At 35.3% G+C, this 12,042-nt stretch overlaps 1 protein-coding gene across 1 annotated transcript in view; it reads right to left on the reverse strand.

Moving 5' to 3' along the window:
- LOC109088363 (dedicator of cytokinesis protein 4-like) overlaps positions 1-12,042 on the reverse strand; it is a 60,220-nt gene that overhangs the window by 47,405 nt on the left and 773 nt on the right.

The raw sequence follows: 12,042 nt of genomic DNA on the forward strand, positions 1-12,042 counted from the left end.
TTTTCTTTAAAAAATAAATCATACTATGCTTAGATCTACACTTCTAACATAATCTCACTGCTTTCTTAAAATAAACCCTGAGTTCCATCCCTAAGCATAAGTTACATAACAAGTACAAGACCTCTCCACACAGGAGCACACAGGCTCAAACTATCAACTACTGCTGCATTCATATGTGTATATTCTTTATGCACAGTATGTTTATTTGGAGTGCTCATTTGTATATCAAGTGGGTTAGGAAATATTCTGACATGGAAATAAATAAATAATTATATGCATAAACAAAACCCGCCAGAGTTCCGACACTGCTCAGAGGTTAAGCAGGGTGCCGAAACAGCCGTGTCAGCTTTTAAAGACGGGATGTGTTGCTGTGCTTGCTGCCTGTCAGTGATGCACATTAATGTACATGCTGAAACAAACACACAGCATCCGTCCTCAATCCAATCAGATAACATAAAGGATCATGGTTAATATCATCAATATCAATATTGAATTATATTAGGATATTTTGTGTGATTTCTAAGGATAAAATGGGTATAAAAAATTATTATTATTAAACATTAACATTAAAAAGTTTTTTAAAAATCTAATTAAGTTGAGACTTTTTTGGTTTTCCATTCATTAACAACAATTTTAGAACAAGTAATTAGTGGTAAATGATCATAAATTTAACAGCTTCTGTGGATTAAATATAAAATTATTTAAAAAATGGGCCAAATGTTATGGCAATGAAATATAAGGTTGTATAGTACATCTTAATAATTTCAAAAAGATCTCTAAATCAAAATGTTTGTAAAAAATTATATTTAATAATTGTAATATTTTTCAAATAGTTTAAAGAGTAAACTACTAAAGCAGTAATAAAGTAGTTTTGTTAAATATTATTATTACTGGTATTATATCATTATTATTAGTAATAGTAGTAGTACCTAAAAAAAAAAACAAAAAAAATTGTATTCTTTTAATTAAGCTTTTTTCTTTATTATGATACCAGATATCATACTGAAGAAAAAAGCCTCCTTCAATTAATGTTCAAAAAGTTTAAAGATTTTTTTTTTTAAAGTAAAAGTAAAAAAGAAAGTAAAAGAGTTATAATTAATATTTTAAATATTTTTCAAATAGTTTTAAGCAGTGAAGCAGTTTTGTTAATATAATATTTTTATTAATATTATTGCTGTCAATAAATAATAAGAAATTGGTTTCTATATTATGAAACCATATATCTATTAAAGAATAAATTATTTAAAAATATATATATTAAAGAATAAATTCTTTAAATTTACCTTGACATTTTTGACTTTTTTTTTTTTTTACACAAAAGGAAATGAAAAAAAAATCTAACTAATTTTTACCATTTTTATGCATTTTTGAATAAATTAATTGATAGTACAAAAATGAGATTCATATCATAGACCCAGATATAAATTTCTTATTTAACCAATAGATTTCTGCAATCTTTTCTATGACCAATCCCATCTGATTACTGGATTAAGGATTTTTAATAATCATTTTAATTCAGATGAATCTGATCTAATGAATCTGATCATTCTGTGAACCAGTTTGAACAATTAACTGAACCCCCACCCCAACAATAAAACCCCAAAAATTTAACTTCACTATGGCTTACAAACAAGTCTTTCACATAGCAACCACATAGCAACCACCCACAACACCTTAGCATCACATCAACACGTTTTGTACACAGAAACAGCAGTCACATTGTCTTCAGGAAATGCACAGTTCACAGAGTTAAATATTAAACTGCAGATGATTTTAATTAGTGCTTAAATCTGTTTGAACCTCTGCCATCGCCTACGGGAGTGACAAAAGCTCTGTTGTAATAGGACGGGCAAACCCGTCTGAGCTGTGCGCTTGTGCTAAACGCTTTCCCACGGTCCTGCTGTCAGCGCTGTGGACACACACTGCTGCTTGGCAGAGAGACAGGGCAGCCAGAGGTCCGTCTCGCGTAACCCTGACCAGGTGCAAAGAGCCGTCCGCACACCTATAATGCTGTGCCTGTGATCTACAGTCACAGTGCAGGAGGGTTCAGCAGGTTTCTTCTGCGGTAATACGGCTGCTATTCGAATAGTTTTTTCAGACATTGAAGCGTTTTAGAAAGGTTAAGGTGGCATTAATTGCCATGGCCACATTTATAGACTGCATAATATTATGCATGTTCAGCTTCTAAATCTCTGTGGATATGAAGAATGTAACACATTGCACATTTTTGAGTTGGGTATGTTTGGAAAAGAAGGTTGGGATGGACTGGGCAGCTGCTCCTTGCATCACTCCGGTTGATATGACGACATATTTTCTCCCACATTTACCCACAGAAATCCATTTTCCTCAAGTTAGACTTATGAACTCTAACAACATGTAACAATTAAAATTCAATTATGTATAAAGCTTTCTATAATACACCTTATAATCGGTCCAATGTAAACATCATTGATGCACAAAATATCGGTACCAAATTGGTTATTCGCTAATTTGACAGATCTTTCAATCAACCAGTATTGTATATTTAAGTGTTTATTTACATTTATATTACTTCTGTAATCATCTTATGATCACTTAAAGTAAATATTTAAAAACACTAATAATTTTAAAAAGCTGTTGATTGTAATCTCAAAAATAATAGGTAGTTTTTCATACAGTATGTTCATTTTGTGATGCCTAAATTCAGTTGTAGCACTTCTATATATTTTTTATTTTAATTTGCTTTTTTTATTTATTTAAAATATTTTAATACAGACTACTTATTAAGTTGTTATTAATACTATTTTATTATTATCCATAACAATATTTCATATCATTTCATTTTTATTTTTTTTTTTTTTGAATATATAATTTTGAATTTCTAAAAATATTTTATATGTATATCAAAATAAATAAATACTGCATTTCATTAGCTCTGTACTTGTACTCTGCATAATGACAATAAAGTTGAATCTAATCTAATCTAAAAAATATACTACTATATATATATTACTACAAATTATTGAGCTTTTTACATTTTAAATAACTGGAAATTATACTAAAATGTAACATATATAACATATATAATCTTTTATATAAAATATATATATCTATATATATATTACTACAAATTATTGAGCTTTTTACATTTTAATTTTTATTATTTTTATTCCAGTTTTCTTTTTTGTTATTTTGTTATTTTAGTACATCAAGTGAATAAACATGCTTCAAGTGTGTTTTGGTTTTTTATGTTTTATTTTTTACAAAGGTTCTATAAATTTAATTGTAATATATTTTCTACTGCAATTTTACAATACAATAGTATTTTGTACATGGAAATACATCAACGAAATAAAGAAATCTATGCTTATCAAGCCATTTCATAGGTTTTAACCCTTACATAAGAAATAATAATCAGAAAAATCGATAATCGTTGTAATTAAACAGTTTTTTGAACCTTTAAACGTTATTATTGTATAAAATATGATACAGTAGGCTTGATAGGGTTAAACTGGAAGCCCAGAATACAGGATGCTGATAAAGCTTTTGGTTCATTTAATCACATTGAGCATTAGTAGAGACACAAGTTCAATATATTGGCCGAAAATGGCTCAGCCAGTCTCTAAAAGCAAACAACTTTAATAAAAATCAAGTACCAGAGGTACACCAGCAGTGCGGTTTTCTCATTTGATGTGTAATCATTCCCACACTCAGCCCTTGTGTGCAGTAATGAGAATATTAGTTTTGATATTACATCTCGCTCATATTTTGCTTTGTTCTGTTCACTCCCAGAGTGCAACATCTTTCTATATTAACACTTTATTTGCATATAAAACAGTGCAGCTCCTATTGTAGCTCGAGAATACGTAAAGACATCTCACTTAAAATAAATACAGGCCATTATGATGCACAAAGAACGTTTAGATTAACAATTCATTTCTGTCAGCAATATAATATGCGGGATTAGCAGGCTTAAAAAAACAGAAATACAAAAGAGGTCTCTTTAACATCCCAATTGTTTCTCCTAGACATCAATACTATTAAATGAAGACTTTGTGAGTCTACTGATTTTTCAACCGGAGAGTCAGGGCCTTCTCAAAAAGATTCTTTGTTAATAGTAACTGACCTTCATCAAAAGATGCTTCTGACATGTCAAAACATATCCCAACTTCTCCTATTCCATCTTATAAATAAGCCATTTGTATTTTCCCCCCACAAAAGTGTAAAAAGTGGCTCTGAGGCACTATAAAAACACTGCTGTTTGTTTAAGAATCCCGACCACCCTGACATAGCAACAGTGGCTCAACCAATGGCGTGAGTTGGAGGGCATGGCTTTCTGTTTGTTTGACCAATGACAGGCAGGGTAAGTGTTCCGGAAACCTGTTTGCAAAGAGTCATTATTTCAGTGAAGAAAGGTAAGTGAATAAATCTTTTTACTATCTATCGAGAAACATTAAATATTAATGCACAGTTTCAAAATTAAATAAGATAGCATTCTCAGTTGATTCTCTGACAACTGAATAGAGCCTCAATGTGTTTCTAGTCTGTGTTCATTAGCACTCAGATGGGAATGTCTTGTAGTTATTCTCCATGGAGCACAGGACGGCCTGTTATTACCAGAATGCCCAGACAGAGAACAACTGAGACGGAGAGAAAGAACTGGATGAGAGTGGTGGAAAACACGCAGCAAACTCACTTTGGGGAATTGTTTGTCTTCGGCTGTCACTTTCTCTAATGTTACAGAAGAAAGAGAAACTGTACTTGACAGTCTGAGAAAGTCAAGAGCATGTAACGAATTTCAGTACAATGTTATCGCCTTGCGCCTTCAATCTGATAAATGCTCTGAGGAGAGAATTATTACTTGACAACTTGATTTCAGCAAAAAATGACACATTGGCACATAGTGTCATGGTGCTCAATGACTAAATCCTCCTCTCTCTAGCCAATATTGATGCATTCAAGTCAAGTTGGAAAGATTGCATTTATGAGTTGAGTGCACATGAACGTCAACACAAAGTTGTGATTACAAGTGTGAAAATCTGGACTTTCATTAAGTTTCTGAGTTGGGTGTCAGTGCGAAAATATGGTGGACACAATAGCTACAGCATCTGTACTGATGGTGTCCTGATGCACATTCTTTATTCATGATTTTGTAGAAGTAGAGTTTTAAAATCTTGCTGAATTATTAGAAAATGTACATAGCCATTTTGCTCCTACCACAGTTACTTGAACTCATCTGATGCTGTAACTTCCCAGAAGGACTTGAATCCACCATATTTCCAGCTTGTCCACTGGGTCTGGGTCTATGCAATAGCATGGCAAATAATAAATCTGACATAACTCTGAGGTCTCATTCTCCATGTCAAGTACAGGTTTCCCGGAGAAAAACAAACCACATGCAACTTCTCCAACCTGTAGGTGAGAGTAAATTCAACGTGGTCGCTATGAAAAACGAGCACTGACAGATGGTAACAAGCACAAAGGCAGCAGTTTGGTGAGCAAGTGCCCTTTTCAAACCCTTCCCACACAGACAGCCATGCTCTACATGCGTTTTGACAGCAACCGACGAGCACTACTGTTCAAGACAAACTGTAAGCTACCTGACAGACAGGATCCAGTGCATTCGGTCAGTTCTCATCATTGGATATTTCAAAAATCGCTTGTTATACGAAATCTACTACTGTAAATAATTGTTGTTGAGGTCCATTGATGAGCAAGTGATGTAATGCTAAATTTCTCTAAATCTGTTCCGATGAAGAAACAAACTCATCTACATATTTAGATTAGCATTCTTCTAATGCTCACTTAAAGTCAGGATTCAACACAAATAGATCAAATCTTTTAGAGACAAGATCTTGTAATCTGTATTGTGGCGTACATTTGAGTGAAATAGATTACTGAAGAAGAAAAATTCACGACGGGGACTTGGCTCTGTTCTGACAGTTGTTGATTGGATGGAGACAGAACTGAATGCAAGCTTTCAGTGAACTGACCCTTCACAGAGAGTTTGACTGACAGGCGATCTGACCAATCATAAAGCCGAAGCTGCCATTTTCGGAAGATTTTGATTCAGGAATTACGAAGTCAAAACATGACCTTGTAATTCCAAAAAAAAAACCTTTTTTTTTTTTTTAACATACATAGACAAATCATTCGCAATGTACCTACTATGCATTATCCACTATGCAAGTATTTACAAAATATAAAGGGTAAATTTTATTTTCATGCTAACTTTGAAGTTAATAAATATATATAAAAAACACTAATACCATAATAATAGTTAAATATAATCTTTAAGAAATCTCAAAATGAATAACAATTTTTCATACTGTACAATATGACTTTGTTGAACCACTTTTTTTGTGCTTTTTTATATGTGGTACTATGACCAGTCTTTGTATGGAATGAGCTGTATTTGCTACAAAAAATCCAATCTGTGTACCACAGAAAAAACAGACTGGGTTTTGATCAACATGAGGGTGAGTAAACAATTACAGGAGTGTCATTTTTGGGGAACTATCCCTTTAAACCCATGAGACAAATTAGAAGAAAGCTCTGAAGAATCAAAAACTCAAAGTCTGAAATCCGTAGAGATTTCTGTTCCTGGCAAGGCCATAGAAAAATGAATCCAATATTGGCTTCTTTTTGCCATCTCCTGGAGGGTGAAAGGAATTATGAGAGTGAGTAAAATATGAGTGGATACTAGCAACAGTATGCTGGATGAGCTGATTGTACCAAAGAATAAAAACCCTAATGATGGTTTTGGCATTGACAGAGAATGTAGCGTGTAGTATGTTATTGAAATGATAACATCAAGAAATGAGTTCTGCACACATGACAATGAATTATGCAAAAAGAGCTGCTGAGATTGAATGATTAAATCTATATCTTGCTCTCTCTCTAAACTGAGTCTTTGGAGTGATATTTTTAAAGATACGCTCCTAGATCACCGGTTTCAAAGAGCTCACAATGACACTTTTACACCTTGTTGCGACATGCAGCTATTTGAACTGTGAAAGCTTGCTATGGGCAATAAACCTTTAAGCATTCACAAATCTTTAAGTATTTGTCAGTGTATACCAAGTATTGCTGTGTTCCAAAACCTAGTGAGCTTGTCTTGCCATCTACTGCCTATATAGACAGCATCCTAACTAGATGGAAACTTAACAGTAACTGATTATTTTGTTTTTTGTTATACTGCCTATATAGACAGCATCCTAACTAGATGGAAACTTAACAGTAACTGATACATATAGCTAAATAACAAACAACACACACACACACACACACACACAGACACTGAGTGACACACACACAAATTATACTTAACTATTTTAACAATAACAGCATTCATTTTGTTAAATGTATGGAAGACTCAATTCGCAACTGATTCCAAAGAGTTTGATACTAGCAAGTTGCTATAATAACAAGGTGTTAAAGTTGCTATATTAAAGACATTTTTTAAAACCTCTAAAATGTATTTCCAAAATGCATGTTAATAAACGACTTATCCGTGCACGTTTAATTTTTTGACCTTATAACTTTTTAATTCAAATACAAAATCATGACACATTTCTAGTGAAAATGAAAGACTTCTCTCTAATGATGACATATGCAGGATTTCTCCAAACATTTCATATTCATAAAGCCGCCCCTTTATATTCCCCTTTTTTATTACAATTGTTTTTAAGATTGAATTCAGGTTTGCGTTCATATCTGCGTCCATCCAATAAACTGACATTGTAATGAATAGATTTAAACTTAACAGTAACTGATTGACTTTTTCTTCAATAATTGATACAAATATTTGTTAAAATAGCAACTTCAAAATTTGACAGATGAGTTTGACTATTAGCATGTTGCTAAGAGTAGGGACACACCAAGCTGACGCCAAAGAACTAGCACTGAGGAAAGCAGACTGTGGCGCCGCGCACTGAGGATGGCTTGCTTTGGGTCAGAAGAGTTTGCCTACTAGAACACACCGGACAGACTACAGCCGATGGCCAACTACGTCTCCCATACCAGCAGGTGGCAGTAGTCTGTATTCAGCATTCAAACAGGTGAAAACGGAAGATCTAGAACTGTGGATATATAGTCTCGCGTAGCCAGACCTTCAGACTGAAGGCTGAAGGTCTGGAATCCACGGCAGCTTTCTTTGGCTTAGGCCCGCCCATGAGGCTGTTTGACCGACATGACAATAAAACCAATCACAATTCGTTTCGTTCAGCAGCACGTTTCGGGGCGTGGATATGTCACCACAATGACAGAATCCAGCATTGAGTTGATCGTGACAAGCACTCGTCGTCACTGTTGTAAACACTAGGCTTTCTTCTTTCGTGAGGGGGTTTGGCGCCACGGCATCTTTGTTTCCAGGCGGAACGTTAAAGAACGCTACACTCACGTCTCCTGGAAATCCTGTATAATTCAACCAATCCGATGACGACTTCGAAACTCCTGAAGTGTTTCCACTTTTGTGTGCCGTATGCATCAGACGTTCAGCCAAAGGTCCATTCGCATGATGTCTGAGGTTGAGACTAATGGATATACAATACAGACAGCACTTACTTTTTCATTGTTTACACCAACCTCGCTCATTACTGATGGATTTGTGTAGTTTTTTGCAATCGTGTCTGCTAAGTTGCAAATGGCAGTGGCATTGTCAGCCCTTGCTTGTCTTCTTGTGGATAAAGACAGACAGAAAAAGATAGAATGACAACAAGTGTCTATGCATCCCCTCTTTACTCTGTCACTGGTTTGCTTTCGTCAGTTCCTTTTTTTGTCTTGTGCGCTCATTTGCTAAGCCGAATAGCCAATTGGAGTTCCCTTTCTCGCTGACAGGCTCCACTACCAATTTGACATACAGAATCGGCCAAAAAACAGTTGATGGTATCCAACTAGAGGCAACGGTGCGGAACACACAGAAAAAACTAAAGCTGATCGACGCATTTGGTGTGGCCCGGGTTTTAGATAACAGTGTGATAAATACACACAATGTTTGTGCAATATGAATTATACTGTTAACTTTAGTGATCATTTTTGGTATTGACTGAAATCATTTACATCAACATTTCTTTCAACTTTTGGTTGAATTTTGCCTTAGTCTGCTGCAATCCATTCTGGGATGGCTCTGTCTGTGAAGGACACATGCAGCGCTGCCTTATGATTCGGCCAAAATTAGGTATCTTAGATGGCCGCACAATGTTGCTGCCAACCTTTTGAACAGCTTTTACATCCCACGATGCCTTAGTATGATTGCTACGTTTGGGAACAGAGCTCATGTGTGCACTGAAAGTCTCATTTAATTCCCACCAACGTCTCACAGTGCTGGCAGCTGACTAGGCCTCTTCTAGCTTTATCTGTCAATCTTATCTCTTTCTCGGAGTGGCAGCATGCCTGTTGACCAGGGCATTGTAGGCGCCCAGTCAGCATGTGACAAAAGCAAGAGCCTCATTTGTATGCCGAATGCGCTGCCATCATAAATCCGAGGTGAGAAGCTCAGGAACAGGATGCGCCGATCCCAGACTAAATTGCTAAATAGTTTGACCAAGATCAGTTTTTGGGTTGATATTAAGTGAAGCGGTGGATGTTTCAATTACGCTAAATTCTTCCACCATTGGAAGAGATGTGACATAGTGCTGATGTGCTGGAACAAGAAGTAACAAGAAACGTATTATGTGCTAGTCACATTAGCTTTCACTTTACTTAATAAATGTTCTGAACATTATGGTATAATTATAAACCAATATTGACTTGTCAAACTGTCTGTTCCCAGCTGTTGCCTGCAGATTCCGCACGGCATTGGTTTTCATCACGAGCCGATCAACATCCAAATTCAGCAGGGATGCAGAGATGACATTCAGGATTACATGATTTCAAGTTTAAAAGGAACATTCACCCAAAAATGAAAATTCTCATGCCATAAAAAGGTTTCAAATGTTTTTGTCAAAACAGTGAAAGTCATTGGTGTCCAAAACAACACCGGACTTCACTGATTTTCAAAACATCTTGTTTTGGTTAAAAAGTTTTTAAGAAGAAAATGTCATATAGGTTTGGAAAAACATGTGTGACTAAATGATGAAAGAATATATATTTTTGGGTGAACTACACCTATTTATTTCTCACGCAACACTACTTGAATAATAGAAGCTGATGTGGAGAAATCTATAGGTGACTCACCAGTGGATTCTCTGCAGTGAATGGGAACTGTCAGAGAGTCCAAACAGCTGATAAAAACATCACAATAATCGACAAGTTAACCACACAACTCCAGTCCATCAATCAACATCTTGTAAAGTGTAAAACTTTGTGTTTGTAATAAACAAATCCATCCTTAAGGTGTTTTAATCAAAATACAATCCATAATAATGCTTCCTTCAGTGTAAAAGTCCACCCCCTGTTCTCCTCTCACATCAAAATCCACCAACGTATTTGTTTAGAAGTGTTTTTGGTTGTAAACAGTGCTTGATCAGTGCACATTTCTCCCCTGATTCAGACAAGATGACTTTCCCACAGGAGAAAACAATATTATGGATAGAGGACTCATGTTTTAGCTGAACGTGACAGTTTAAAGTTAAAACGTCTTATGATGGATTTGTTTCTTACAAACATGCAAAAACAGCTTTTCACTTCACAAGATGGACTGGAGTCGTTTGGATTATTGTGATGTTTTTATCAGCTGTTTGGACTCTGACGGCACCCATTCACTGCAGAGGATCCAATGGTAAGCAAGTGACAAAAAAACTCATCTATATTTTGCATGGCCTAAGGGTGAGTACATTTTCAGCAAATTTTCATATTTAGATTGACTTATTCATTTAATTCAGAGAACTTGGGATACTGCGCACAAAACATATGGAATGTATATATATATATATATTTAGATTGACTATTGCACTTTGTTTTGTGCTGCCGGACCCGCGTTTTTTAAGCTTAAACACTACCCATTTACTGTAAATGCAGGCACAAAAAGACCTTAGAATATTCTTCCTTTGAGTGCCACAACAGAAAAAAAAACAAATCATATGCGTGAGTAAATAATTACACAATGTTCAAATTTAGCGATCTTCTCTTAGTCCCATTAACAGCCCCATTTCCTTCCATCAGCTTTGGTTTAAGAGGAAAAGCCAGGTGTGGGAATATGATCAACAGACACATTCTTGTTTGAAATGCCATTGCATTTAATGATACATTTACTGTAAATAGCAGATGGTTCATTAAGCTGAATTTGCAACCAAAATGGCTGAGAGGCCAAGATTATGGTGCATGCCTGTGTGCAAATGTGTATGCATGCATTTATGTGTGCCATTTATGTGTGTGTGTGTGTGTGTGTGCATGCCACTTTTTTTTGTGATTCTTTTTTTTTTTTTTTGGTTTTTTTATATATATGATACTGTAAATGCAGGTCTCGCCATTTAAGCCATCTCGCCTGGACTCCATCCATATTTCATGACTGATAAAGGTTTCGGTAGCTGTGTACACTTTCCAAAGAGCAGAACTGTAATATGCAGCCATTTTTGCCATATTCTATTGCAATATGCTCCACATGTGTCTTGTGGCTAATGTAAAAAAAGAAAATCAGAGGCTATGTTTCTTGTCCCACCTTCCCTGCCCCCTTGAACTAGCTTTCTTCTCTGCTCTGACCTTCTCTCTTACTAACTGAAGAAGTGACCAAATGTCATCCTGTTTATTTAAGTAAGGCTGTAGTGAACGAGCTCACAGGAGACCTGAAGCCCATGTGAACTCCCCTGTACTGCTGCACTCCTCACTTCGTCCATCTCTACCCGTCAGCCAATGAGAGATGAGCAGATTCCAGACTGTTCATCGGCCAAAAATCATCCTTCAAACTGTCAACTGCTGTCAGAACAAACTTACAAAAAATAAAACATAATAATATCACTGAGGTTATCATTTGACACAACTTGCTCTGAAAATTTGATGGCACTTAATACAAACACTATTTTAAATAATTTAGTGCAAATGTATTATTTATTTATTAATATTAATTTATCAAAAAATGGTCTTTCTCTCTCTGTCTGCATGTGTGTGTGTGTGTGAAGAAAAAAG

Source organism: Cyprinus carpio, chromosome A25 (assembly GCF_018340385.1).
Source record: "Cyprinus carpio isolate SPL01 chromosome A25, ASM1834038v1, whole genome shotgun sequence".
Lineage (NCBI taxonomy): Eukaryota > Metazoa > Chordata > Actinopteri > Cypriniformes > Cyprinidae > Cyprinus > Cyprinus carpio.